The sequence below is a fragment of the Rhodnius prolixus genome, unplaced genomic scaffold, assembly GCF_049639745.1.
Source record: "Rhodnius prolixus isolate KJV_2025 unplaced genomic scaffold, Rpr scaffold_6, whole genome shotgun sequence".
NCBI classification, from domain to species: Eukaryota; Metazoa; Arthropoda; class Insecta; order Hemiptera; family Reduviidae; genus Rhodnius; species Rhodnius prolixus.
In genome coordinates, this window is record NW_027411634.1 from 33,705,693 (window position 1) to 33,720,091 (window position 14,399).

The 14,399-nt window shown below is 35.9% G+C and overlaps 1 protein-coding gene and 1 long non-coding RNA gene across 5 annotated transcripts in view; one reads left to right on the forward strand and one right to left on the reverse strand.

Annotated features, from left to right (window-relative positions):
* Window positions 1-7,393, reverse strand: part of LOC141460300 (nucleolysin TIAR) — a 1,257,025-nt gene extending 1,249,632 nt beyond the window's left edge. The window contains exon 1 of the mRNA XM_074140189.1: window positions 6,597-7,393. The gene's annotated coding sequence lies outside the window, so the exon portion shown is untranslated. The remainder of the gene's footprint in view (window positions 1-6,596) is intronic.
* The window catches only part of LOC141460302 (uncharacterized), a 426,050-nt gene that overhangs the window by 168,734 nt on the left and 242,917 nt on the right, over window positions 1-14,399 (forward strand). The gene's annotated exons all lie outside the window — the stretch shown is intronic.

The following is a 14,399-nucleotide window of genomic DNA, read 5'->3' on the forward strand; positions in this document are numbered from 1 at the left end:
CTGTCTGAAGAGAAATAGAAGGATCGTAGGAGGCTATGTTGCGGCAGAGTGGGTTAGGATGGTAAACTAAGATGGAAAGGAGTTCCAGATTCTTTTCTGTCTGAAAGGAAATAGAAGGATCGTAGGAGGCTACGTAGCAGCAGAGTGGATTAGGATGGCAGTCTAGGATGGAAAGGAGTTTCAGCAGTAGGTTTTGGATAAACAATGAGTCTTGTCGCAAGTCATTGTTGTTTGGAGTTTCTTGATGTTTCTGCTTGCTAAAGGATCCAGTCAGCGCAGATTTAAAGTATCATCGGCCTTGATGTGACCCACTTTGTAGAAGCGGAGCCTTGTTGGGTACAGTCATCTTCGAGTCACGTGAGAGTAAAGGGAAATAGTAGTCTTGTAAGACTCGATAAAATGAAATTAGTTGTCCAGAGGTAAGCCTAGGTACTTAATGTGGTTAGACCACGGGATCAGTGTACTGTACTGTCTAATCTATCGGTTGATGAAAAGGTCTGCGTTTAGTAAAGAATATGGCATTAGTTTTGTCATGATTTATTTTTATTTTCCATTTAGTGCAGAACATAGTTTGTCTATTGACTTAAACGCTCTAGTGAGAGACGGAAACATAAGGGAAGACGAATTCTCTCTACCCCAACCTGATAATCAGCCTCTGGTGATGAATGGAAATGTGATACCCGTCAGGGATACAGGTACAATAAACATGCGTGCTATTACGTATAAAATCAATGAAATTAAACAATCAATGCGTAGAATCAAATCTCAATTCAAAACTTAAATACGTGCAAAATAATTTTTTAAAAAAGAGCTGCTTTACTCACTCAGACAAATAAAAAACCATTTTACCGCCTTTTGAGATTAAGTCAAACATTTGCTGTAAAAAGATTGCTAGTTTCAGATTTTAAAAATTACTGTTATCTATGAAAAAGAACAGATCATAACATTAAGGTCCCCTTGCGTATGCAATTACTTCAAGACAGAGCTGTTATGCGCACTAGCATAACCGCTTTTTAAAGGGTTCTATCACACTGTGAATATTGGAGGTAACCTAACTTAGGTTCGCAGTGCTGGGATGGTGTGGTTGATTATATCAGTAGTAGCACACATGTTGCATGTTACACGCATATGATACTATGGGTTAAAAAATCATCAGTACTGAATATAATTTTTAACAAGTACCTGATGATGTTTCAGCAGGAATAAATTTAATACACATTTTATGCTTTTAACTTGGAAAAAAAAAATAAACCAACAAAATGAGATAGCGATGTCCTTTAGGGAGACTTAGGGTCGTTAGGGATGCTTTTGAAGGGATGAAGGGAGATTTTGTCATAACTCGCTAGAGTTTAATGGAAAAGTTAAAGTACTTCTTTGTCATTCAGCGCATGACGGATCAAAGACTCATGGCAATCAGCGGATATTGTTAATTTAATTTTAACTGTCATAACCGCCATTAAGATGGACCTATGTCCGGGTAGCTTGCAGTACTATAGACATTTACAGTTTAAACTTCCTCGAAATACGAGTAGTTGAGGTCCTAAGAATCTTCAGGATAGCATGCTCTATCCTATAACATCTTAAGGAGAGCGTATTATTTCGGCAGTCCCATAGCATGGGACACTGTTTCGTTCTGTCCTCCGTGAATGTGACAGAGGCATCTCCTTCAGAACTATTGGCAAATTCGGGGCTGCTATTAAGTGAGGTTATACTTCATTGCAGGGAGTTGTTCGATTCCCAGGCCTAAAGGCATTTGCTCTTAGTATAGTACGAGGTGTGGCTGTTAAATGACGAGACTGATGCTGTAAAATATTTTATTTTAAATTTATACATACTTAGTTATTATCACCTTCAATATACACCCCTCAGCTATCCCTACAACGCTCCATGCGAATTTACCATTGTGAACCATGCGAAACAGTGCTGGAAGTCTTTTTCTGTGAGCTCCTGCATGACGCGTGCCGCTTTTTCTTTCACAGCTTCAAAGGACTGAAATTGTGGTTCCTTTTAATGCAGATTTGACTTTGGGGAACAGATAATGGGGAGCCAGGTCAGGCGAATAAGGCGGATGGCCTAAAACTGGGATGTTGTACTTGGCAAGAAACGCCGTCTTGACAAGACAATGCAGTGTGAGCCGGCGCGTTGTCTTGATGGAGAACCCATGACTTGTTCTTTCACAAATCGGGTCGTTTTTTCCTTACTCTTTCACGGAGTGAGCTAGCACCACACGGTAGTGATGTTGATTAATTATAATCGATATTTTCATCCGTTTTGGACGTGGAAGGTCGACCCGGGCGGACATCATCTCCGACGTCTTCTCGGCCAGCTTGGAAACGCTTGAACCACTCAAAAAACTCGCGCACGTGATGAACATTAATCGCCATAAACTTATTTTAATAAAAGATAAGTTTCAGTAGCGGTTTCACCAAGTTACATGTGAAATTTCACGACAATTCGTTGCTGTACTACATGTGTAGTATCATGTTTTCGGCAAAACGAAACTAACACCTCTTACACAAACGACGATTCCGGTCAGACAGATTTCTCTATAAACACGTGAGGCGCTGCAATCGAAAGAGAAGGCTTTACGCTGCACAGCTGTCGGTCTTTAGGATCTGGCACATGCACAGTTCTTCTGTAGCAGCATCAGTCTCGTTATTTAATAGCCACACCTCGTATAATGATTGAATTTAGGAGATGTGCCCGGTAATGTCAGGCACCAGGTAATCTATCTCTCGCACACATTGTAACTTTACTGACCTCCTGCGGACTATCGCTGAAATAAAGGAACCACCCAAAATCTACTTCTAGATCGTGGTGAATTCAGTTTTGAGCGCAAACTACTTTAGTGTATCTAAACAATAACATCTTATCGTTGATTGTATCTGTCGTAGCACGCAGGATTATTGAATCCCTGACCGGTTTCGAGACTTTGGTCCACAATCAGAGGTAGGTTAATCTACCAAAATGGTTCAATCCATCACTGAGGACTTAATTATATTTACAATAACATCTTACATCAGAAACAAGACTAATTTTCCTGAATCGTACTCTTCCTTACTAATAAAATTTAGTTATTTACAGTTAGGAAAACTAATTTAAAAGAGAAAAACCCCTTAATTCATGAAAAACTAATTAAAAGAATTATTAAAAAGAGTTTTCACAAAGAGTAAAGGGTGTAATGGGGTAAGTTCTAAAAGATTACAGTTTACAGCTGTGCCAAAGTGGCCTGCAGTATCTATTTAAAAGGGTGCCACAATCAGAGGAATTACAGAATATTAAAACAAAAAGTGATTTTACGATAGAATCACAGTTTGAATTCCTAAATATAGAGAGCTCTTTTAATATTAAACTAAAGGAGCGTAAAGAGAAATCTTCGCAGAATATTAAGAACTCAATTTGGTAGCATAGTTGTAACTTCTTCTTCTTCCTACTTCTTCGTCACAATCGTCTCTTCTTTCACCACGTCTTGTGCAATCGTCTTGGTAAAGGCCTGTCTTTACCATCTCCCTTGCACTCTAACATGGGATGAAGAGATTCTATCCTCCTTTTTTTTAGTATTCTGTTGAGTGTAGGATGTAGAATTGTGTGTGAGAAAAGTCTCCCCCTCTTCCACGCATTTCCCTGATCATACCTACGATATGACTGGGAAAGTGCGGGCACAACAGATGCATTGAATGGTTTCTTTAGGCTGGAAGTTGTGCGATATGAAAAGGGTAAAAAGAGTATATATATATATATATTGTAAAGAGCTAAAGAACACCCGAAACTGCACTAGCTGGCTAGACGGGGTATGGAAGTAGGCAATTTGGGGTGTAGTGGCTTCGTTTTTTTGATATTCAGTGGTGATCACAATGTCTTCATATTGTAAGAGGGTGGACTGGACCAAGTAAGAATATATGGAAGAACCAGGAGTTAAGGGTGGAAAGAAAAACACGCTCACAAATGTCTGTCCAGTTTAGGGATAAGTTTGTTGACATAATACTTAGGCTTTATTCTGGTAAAGAAAGAAGTAGAATAAAATGGAGACGTTTGTTTCTACATTATGGAGATTAGAATGGAATCTAATATTTGTCTCAATTTTGTGGAAGCCAGAAATCTGTTGTGACACTCACAAGACCTTACTCTAACGGCAATTTACGTAATTCTATTTCCTGCGATACATGTTCGCTATAATAAAATAATACTGCTGGAAGACGTCACAGAACTCACAGAATCCTACTGTAATCAATATTTCTTTTAAAAAATGTTAGAAAAAACCTCGAGAGATAAACAATAAAATTTGATCCGTTCAGACGCACTTTTTGATCCAATACGGAATTTTCAATTAACCCAATAACAAGGAAATCCTACGTGTAATATATGACACAACCTGAGCTCATTCAGCGTAAACAAAACTTGATTTTTTCATGTCTCATCTTGCGAATCAGAGATTTATTTTTACAGATTATGTTGCAAGGGAAAATGCTTGCTAAGACTTAGTTGGTGGTAAAATAACACAGAGGGCTAATTTGCGAGAATTGTAGGCATGAAGAGTGAACAAACTCTTAGATTCAAGATCAAGACGCTGGTTAGCCAAATTGGTCTCGCTGAAGTCCGAAATGGACATTGTACTTTAAAGAAGAACATTACCAAACTGATTTAGAATTAAGGATTGCCTACTTTCTAATCGTGATGGTAGGACTAAGCGACTTCTTCAGCTAATCTTAGGAGTAACCCAGTCTAAAAGGAAAACAATACTGAAATCTCCGGAGCAAGGAAGATTATTGACAATTTCAGTCGATCATTTTTTTGCCCAGCTTTCGATTTAGGGACTAGGTCATCTTCAAGGTTTATTCTTATTAACAATTATTACATTTTTTACATTGTTATCATCAAAGGTTGGTCTGTCCTCTGTCCACACTGTTTAGATATTGAGATATCTTAAGATATTTTGGGTTTAGCGAATCCACAGACCAACCGTCATCACCAAAGAAACCCATTCACGTTTACAAGTAAACTTTATGGGCGCATTTCCAGGGCAATCACTGAATCTGAAAGTGGCAACGATATTACGTTTAGGTCGCAATGGATTTAGGCTGTAATAAGCCTTTCTCGATCAACAATCAACAATCTAGGCATGAGAGAATATAAACAATTTGGTGAGAGCTTCCGCGAATACCTTTGCCAAAAATTTCTTAAATTTTTAGCACACATAGTTTTTGCCATACCTAATGTAAGGCGACCTAAATGATCTGTTATAAGCTCCGCTTTAAGTGTCACGGTTTTTTCAAAGATATTTGGAATCTGTAATTTGAACCATATGCATGTGAACCCCATTTAGTTACAAACTCTTCCAAAATTTTAGAGAAATTATTGCACTAATTTTTTGAAAATATTATACACACCTTTAAAAAATCTAAATCCTACTGAGTAATGACGTAATTTTAATTATTCTTATTCTTATTATTTCTTTAATCTAGGAGAAAATACTAGAGCCTTTTTAGCATTCTTATAAATAAAAAAATATCCGTTTTATCATTAGTAAATAAAAAAAATGGAAGGTACTTATGGTTATGCTGCTTAAGTTAGTATAGTCTTAAATAAAAGAGTAGTGGATGTTATCGATAGAATAGCGAAAATCTAAAATCTTAGGTAAGACTCGCTAAAAATCTTTTTACAAAATTTTTTCGCTTATTTTTTACTACACATTCATAGTATTGAAATAACAATCCTAACCTTAAAAACAAAAATATTATTAATAAAACCTTGAAGAGGGAAGGGATTAGCTATGAGGTTAGCATACTGGACTCCCACGCGGAGGTCCCGGGTTCGAATCCAGCAGCTGACCCTTAGATTTTCTCTTCCTAGGAGCTTCTTACAGCTCACTGTCCGGTGATGGACAGTGTTATCTGTAACGAGAGAACACTGTCCGGAGGCCGGCAGTGCACTGGAAAAAGCTCCGGGCGCTAATAACCTCAGCTGTTGATGCGCCAAAAAAAAAAAAAATAAAACCTTGAATATCTTTAAGGAATTGAAGTCTAAATTCATACTCGAGTAATGGAAAATTAACCCAAACATTGTTAAGTAAAAAAAAAACAATTTAGAGGTTATGGGATTATTGTCCCAAAAATTAGTTACAATTTTATGAATTTAATTATTTGAAAATCCAGAAAATCAAAACTTTTCTCCATTATATTAAATTATTTTTAAACTTGGATATAAAACATAGGTTTTCCTCCATTTATTGACAATAAACTGCTTTATTGAATGAAAACTAGAAGCAATGGTGGAGGTTACGCACATTGTAAACATAGTAGGTTAAGGTTATGCAAGTTTTCCTAAGGAGGTTATGTAGCGTTGATAAACAAACTACGTATAGACCATGTGTTTTTTTCATTTAAGGGTTAGTTTTCTTTTAGATATACAAGTTTTTGTAGTTTTGTTGGATTGGTTATAGTGAAAGCAGGGAAATTTTGGTAGTTTTATAATAACTAAGAAAGGTTTTTTTGGGATAGTCACCATATGGTAAGGGTGAAATACCATGTGATTTTTTTTTTGGGAGTAGTTTCGTGTTTATTTGGGAACTCTTTCTAATAAGACTATTTTTGACTCACCTGTGCAAGAACAGTGATGGTGGTGGTGATGATGGTTGTTATTGGCTGGAGTTAATGTTTGCGGAGTTGCGGTAGTTTGTGTAGCTGCTGGTTTCCAAACTGCACACGGGTAGACCCCCACCAGGTTGTACCCCACAACAAGGGGGGGACCACCCTCGGAGCCCTCGACCACGGAAATCTTGTCAGCTTCAGAAACGGCCTCGGCCTTTTCACGCGTAAGCCGTTTTCAGTAATTTTTTTTTTTTTTTCAGGATAAATGTTCAAAGGGTTCACTTTTTTGCGAACAGTTTTTCTTTTATAGCCACGCACGCTGGGAATTTATAATGAACAATATATGTTTAAAAATTCCTTACCTAAAAAGATAAATATTGAACACGAAAAGTAGAAAATGTGGATGTTTCTTTCCCCTTCAAAATAAGAGCACACCGAAAATTCAACCTTTTAAAAGCTTCAGGAAATAACCATGTGGAAGAAACTAAAAAATACAAACCAACACTCGAGAAACTTCTTATATTCTTGATTTACTCAATTTTGTGATTTTATAAAAACTAAATTTAAAAACCAATAAAAATGAGATGGAATAAAAAAAACAAAAAGAAATTAAATCAAAATCAAAAAAAAGGGGATAGACACTGTATTTAAATAAATAATTGTTATTTATTTTATTATTTATTTATTTTTGTTGATTGAAATTTTTAAATTTTCGAAGTCTGAGTACACTCCCGCCGCGTATGACGACACCTCAGACTTGTCGAAACCTGCGGTCGAGCAGCAGCTCCTCTCGACAACCCGACTGTACAATAAATAAGAGTAGGGGAAAGTCCCTCGTGGCTCAAAGCTAGGCACTATTCTGGTCTTTTCCCCCACTCTAAATGGTAGGGGAAGTTGCACTCGCGCAATACAACCTTATACTCCTTTGGCACACTGTGTATGCCTCGCCAATCAATGAAAATATAAACTCTACAGTCTGGCCGACCAGTCACATAGTATATATACTAAATATAACACAATACAAAAACAATAAATAAACAATACATTACATAATTTATTATACATTTTACGATTACAAACATGTTTATATCTATTATTTATATTTATTTTTTACCAAATTTTACCAATAAACAACTAAATACCATATTAATAAAACCAAAATAATCACGCACCTATTTTCTTAATCAATTAAACAATAATTATTTCAGGATATTTAGCATTTAAAAAAAATATAAACAATGATTGATCTGTGCTCAGTGGAAGCCCCGCCCACCTAGAAAATCGATTCCAACCATTCACAGCCCTTATTCAGCTCCAGTGTGATTTACACATGAATGTAAACCGTATGGATCTTGTTGAAAGTGACGTTTTTTAAATCTATTTCAAAATAAACATCTTTATTGCTAAAGTTATTTTAATGCAACAACATTTATTATAAACTAATTGGTGACTAAAAGCAATCTAGATTGATCTAAAGTTGATCAAACTTTGGTAACAGTTTTTTAAGGACAATTTTTAGAAAATACAAATGGACTTTAATTCCTGATTTTTCTTCTTTCTCGTGTAATAATTAATTGGATTATTTATTTATTTAAAAAAATCCACATTCTACAGTTTATTTATCATTGTAAAGTTATCATGAAACTTGAGTTTTCAGATTTCAGTTCACTTGAGACTGATATTTTTTAAATTTTCAATTCAATTCAATGATGCTTAGCTCCTCTCATGATACTTCTTTATAGATTTATGTTTTCTACTACGCTTGCTTCAATCGCGTGGGAGCTGAAATCATTTTCTATGTCTTGTTGCTATATTTGGGGCGGTTTCTTACTTGTATTTGTCTATTTTACGATATTCTGTGTTGCTTCCACAATCAGCTGATTAGGAGTGGGAGAAGTGGTAGGGTGGTAACACCATCATCCACCTCTCTTGAAGTAGAGGACAGCATTAATCATCTTATTTTCATTATTTAGTCTTTAATTTAATGAGCTCTGTCTTTTTTGTAATTTAATATTAGAATTACCCGAGTGACAAGCTGACCTTCAACCGACTGACGAGACAGCTGAAACGAGAGCTTCAAAAACACAGATCCCTGAAGTATGACGAGTACGTGACCTCTCTGGTATCTGACCGCAAATCTCTTTGGACAGCCACCAAACGTCTTCTCAGATATAAATTTGTCTCCTCTCCTCTTAAACGTGACGACGGATCTTGGACAATTACCGACAATGAAACAGCGACAGAATTTAAGAACTACTTAACTAACGTATTCACTCCTCACCCAGATATTCAAGACGAGTCACACAGCACTGACGTCATAGCAGACCTAGACATCCCTCTCCCACTCTCGTTACCACCAAAACCATTCACTCCGTCTGACGTTAAACATCTAATCAAATCCCTACCGTACAAAAAATCTCCAGGATACGACTTGATAACAGCACAAATTCTTCGCAATCTTCCAAAAAAAGCAATCGTTTTCTTAACATACATTTACAACTCAGTTCTCTGGACAATCCAAACTACCACTGGAACATAAACGACTAATATACAACAGTGTACTTAAACCGATCTGGACTTACGGACTTGAGCTGTGGGGTTCAACCAAACATTCCAATTCCCAAAGAATACAGTCCTTCCAATCAAAAATTCTCCGACAGATTACAAATTCTCCATTTTATGTGTCTAACTCTACTCTCCATAACGATCTCAAAATCTCATATATAACTGACGAATCTAAATCTAAGTATAGAAAATTCTTTGACTCTCTTCCATTCTGTACCAATCCTCTTGTTCTAAATCTCGCCTCCACAACGATTCCAGATCGTCCTCCACGACGACTGAAACGCTGTTGGCCTCGTGACAATCTCCAGTAATGTAAGAAACTCCAGCGAGAGTGTTGCCGGTGGGCAGCTTCTCTCCTCATGTTGATCCAGTCAGGAAGACTTCTTTTATCGTATTCACTTATTACGAATTCTATTCTTTGTAGATTGTGAATATCAAATAAATTAAAAAAAAAAAAAAAAAAAAAAAAAAAAAATAGAATATGGTCCAGCGTTGCTAGCTTTATAAGTTTTTTTATTAATTATCATTTTCTGTAATCATCGATTCTTTAACTGTTCCACATCTCGTTCCACGTCAATTGTTATCAGTTTAGGTACTCTACCTCAAGAAATAGTAGAGTCTAAATTAAATAATCCTTCTGTAAGGTAGCGGCAAATCTAATGATAAGCTGTGATTAGCAAATTATTTTACTTAAAATATTAAATAAAATCCAAAGCCGACATTGGGAAACAAACCTACTATACCAGCAATACACCTTAGCTTTGCGGGTCTAGTCTACCGTGGCGCCTTACAGCAAATTATTAATAAAATAATGTAATAATCTTACAATTTAAAATAAGAGTTTTTCTCTGACTAAAGTGAACAACTTTTTCTAAGTTTACAAAAACAGCCTCCTGGTAGTTATGTAAAATTAAAGTTTTCAATTCCTATTTTACTAATGTTAGAAGACTCTTCATCGCTTAAAAGAAAGAAGAATGTCCCAAGTTTTCCTATTTTACTAATGTTAGAAGACTCTTCATCGCTTAAAAGAAAGAAGAATGTCCCAAGTTTAGTGTATATTTGGCCATCTGCCAAATTTCAATTTTTTTCTTTCTTTCATTAAATCGTTAGAAAGTGGCCTTTTCTTACTTAGAAATGATTTAAAGTCTGCGACACTTTTAAAATGCTGTGGGAGCTTTTGTATATATTTTGTTAGAACAAAAGTAAAGTGCCACATAGAATAGTTATTTTTTAGGGATACATATTTTAGGTCTGATGCTAAATATGGCTTTGAGTTTGCCGGCATGGCTCTTATGATCCATATGATCGTAATTTTACTCTCTGTAGGCCACCAAATAGGTGCATTTCTTGGATCTTAAAATATGATAGCCGAGTGACTTTTTGAAGGATAACCCTAGGCTTCGTTATTATCGATTGATGAAAGGTGAAAAATCGCCATATCTTTACTAATTGCAGTGCGGTCCCTTGCATATTTACCAGCTTCTTTGACCGCTACAGATACCGCACAGTAAATGGAAGCAAATTCTTCAAGTAGAAAGTAATATGTACCATCTATTGTTCATTTGATCACATTAAGAGCAAATTGAGAATGGTCTGCCAGGTTTTTTGTTTTTCAATTAATATTGAAACATTCATCTCCTCTGAATTAATGAAAGTTGGTATGCAAATTCGTGTCGTTTGATGGAATTAAACAGAATTGTAGATAAATTAATATGTACATTATAATTACAAACACGAGATCAAAGTAATAAAAGGGCGCTATTTTGAATGATTAATGAACCTTTTTATTACCAAATTGTGCGGGCGTGCTCTATCTAATTTCCTATTTTCAAAGAGATATTTTAATTGAAATGAATATAAATTAGTTAGCCAGTCGTAAAGCAGTATGAACGCTAATATTTTCTATTTTCAGTTTGTTTATTTGTTTGTGAAAATCAGGGGAAAAGTTTTCCACATAATTGTATTTAATTAGGGTAATTAGAAAATTTGAAGGAACTAAGTTAGTACAGCGCAGGTCCCCTCTTAGCGCTCGCTACATTGAGTGACCGCTGCCTAATTCCACAAAATTTATTGCCAACTTTTACTCAGGTCTTTTTTATTTTATTCATATGAATGCCAAGTTTTCAACTTAGGGACTATGTCATCATCAGGGCTTCAACTTAAGTAAGAAGAATGTCCGAATTCGGTGAATAACCTATGTTTAAGGTAACGGCGTTCTTAAGTATAAGCCCTTGAAGAAGAATAAATATTTATTATAATAAATATATACAATACATAAAATAAATATAGAAGTATAAATGTATAAAAACATTTCAACCTTCTTAACAAAGTGAAGTAAGAGAAAAGTTAGGTGAGGAGGATTGGTATGCAGGGGAAAAGGAGGAAAAACCTGCAGCTAGTGTAGAAAGTTAGAGTAGGATATGCTTTAGTCTTCTGTGTCTGTATGTTGTAGAAGGATCTGTAGGGGACTATATCGCGGTAGAGTGGATTAGGATGGACAGTCTACGATGGAAAGGAGTTTGGGCAGACGATTTTGGATATAGGAGTGAACGGGAATAATGGACGCAGTCTCCGTGGAGTGAGTCAATTCTAGTGCGTCTTGGAGAGTCTTTGCGAGTCTCAGAAATTTGTTCTGTGTTGTCCTGGAGTTTCTTGATGTTGCTACTACAAGTCCAGGCTCCAGGTGGAGCAGGCGTAGAGCAACATCGGCCTAATGACTACTTTGTAGAGGAGGAGTTTGTTGGTCACTGTCATTTTGGAGTCACGTGAGAGAAGAGGAAATAATAGTCGTGTAGTCCAGTTTGCGTAGTGAAAGTCAGTTTGCTGTCTAAAGGTATAAGCCCTGAAGATGACCTAGTCCAAAGCTTAGGTCGAAAGCTTCAAATTAATAATAATAAATGACTGCTTGGATTAATGGATCAGTCATCAAAAAAGATGAACAGCACAATAATACTATTTAGGACACCCCTGAATCTCGGAAAGTACACAGAGAAGGTTGTTTCAGAGCTAGCTGCAACAGTAGAAACAGTTGATGAAAGCAAATTTCGTATCTACTATAGTACTAACAATAGTGGTTCTCATTTACCCGGTGATGGAGAAAAATTTGATACCTTAAGTGTGTGAATGTTAGAGAAACCGCGTTGTGTAGACTTTCTCGGTTTAATGGTATCTAATCAGGAACCCCTACAGCTGAACCCAAACATGTTCAAACATGTATATTCCTGTCTTTCAACTGTCTATACTCTCTAGTTCAGCTAGTTGTATTATAACAAAAAAGAAAATTTAAAATCTGTGTGAGGAAAAGGCACCAATTATGGCAAGTTAATTGCATAAATGTAGGTATATAGTTTATTTTAAGGGAACTTCTGTATTAGAAAGTGAGGTCGTGTCCTCTAATGGGCTAATTCAATGTACAGTACATCTCCACCACCTGAAAAAAGATAAATAGGTATTATTATAGTAAATAAAATTCAAAATTTGAAAAGAATCAGCCGTTATTTAAAACATTTTAGTGGGAATTTTTATATTAAAAAGTTTCTTAGGATGGCCGTGAAGTAGGCTCACTCCTCTGAAGTGCCATTTCCGGTTTTGTTCTACCATATTTATTTTATTCATATGAATGCCAAGCTTTCAACTTAGGGACTATGCCATCTTCAGGGCTTCAACTTAAGGAAGAAGAATGTCCGAATTCGGTGAATACCTATGTTTAAGAAGTGGTTCTACCACTTCTTATAATACGGAAGAATATCGGGACATCGGAAGTTCGGCTTTACAGATTCTTTTTTTATATAAAGTTTTTTGTTATTTTCTAAGTAGCTCCGGGGGGAAAAAAAATCATTTGAATGCGGCCATATGATTTGTTCGGCCAATCATTTTGGTACAAAACTTTTTATTGAAGAATTTAGTGCGGATCTGCGGATTAAAGTGACGACTACATTCCTTTAACACACAAAATATTACCAATTTGAACATATTAAAACAAAACTGTAATTTCCAGGAAAACTAACTACGTCAATTCCAGTAAAAGAAAGTCGAACAAGTGTCGAGAACAGATTTTTTTCGAGTTTTGAGAATTTCAAAAAACATATTTCCTGTTCCTGTGTAAACTCAATTTTGGAAATTATTGGTAACCAGTAGTAAAAAATATATATATATGTGTGTATAAGTTTTCTTTAAGAAGTTGTTCACTAATAAATCTTAAGCTAACAGTGGGTACAGTTTAAGAACAAGAAAACGCTTGAAGACAAACAGTTACCAAGTGATTTCTAATGCGGTTAGAGTCAACAAATCGTTGAAGAGTCATCGACAGCAATCAGTCAATCTGTTAACAGGTTCCCCTCTGTCGTTCCGCAGTTTTATTCTCTTCTCTATCTGTCTTCTTCTTCTTCTTTTTTATCTTTAACCACTTTTTTTTTTCCATTCCAAGAAAAATCGTGTAACAACCTTGGATTCCAAATTACTTTTTAACAATCAATTTTTCGATCAATCTCAAAAATCGATTGTTTTCTCCTGCTGTGGCAGGCATGTTGTTTTTGTATTCTTGTACACGGTTTCGGCTAAAAAGAAGAGGAGTGTTCAGGATCGTCTGTTCCCATCGAAAGGTCTCGGAGCCTGTGGCTCTGGTGGTGGCTGGAGTGATCCCCATCGATTTCCTTCTGCTTTCCTCTAATTACATTTTAAATGGTCCATTACCATTTAAGGGTAATGTACGAAATTATTACCTTCGTGGTACTAATACTATAAACAAAATTCAAAACTTTACAGAAATCGGTTGTCATTTTTCTGACTTCGTCTTTCGTTTTCAACTAGGTAAAGTCGGGTGAGATGGCCACCACTTTATTTGGAGGGTGCCTGCAAAATTTTGGCTAGGGCTAGGCTTACTTTATTATTATTTTTGGAAACCTCATACGCTCACAAACATAAGAGAAGGGAAAAGTTTCAGAAAAAATGCTGAGGGAAACATTTTCTTATTCTTACAAAAAAAAAAAATAGCACCATCTATCCCCTCTGGGTTGGGTGAGTTGGCCAATGTAACTTGGGAGAGATGGCCACATATTGTAAATGAAATTGCACTAGTAAAACGTAAAAATAACAGAAAAAAATGAATGGTTACTTAATATTTACTTATTATTCTTCTTTTTAAATGCGCTTTTACTACAATTTTGGCAAGCGTATGCAAAAGAAGAGCAATTTTCGTGAAACCATTTCCGGCATATTATGCATTCCAACCAATCTTTTTTTTCTGCT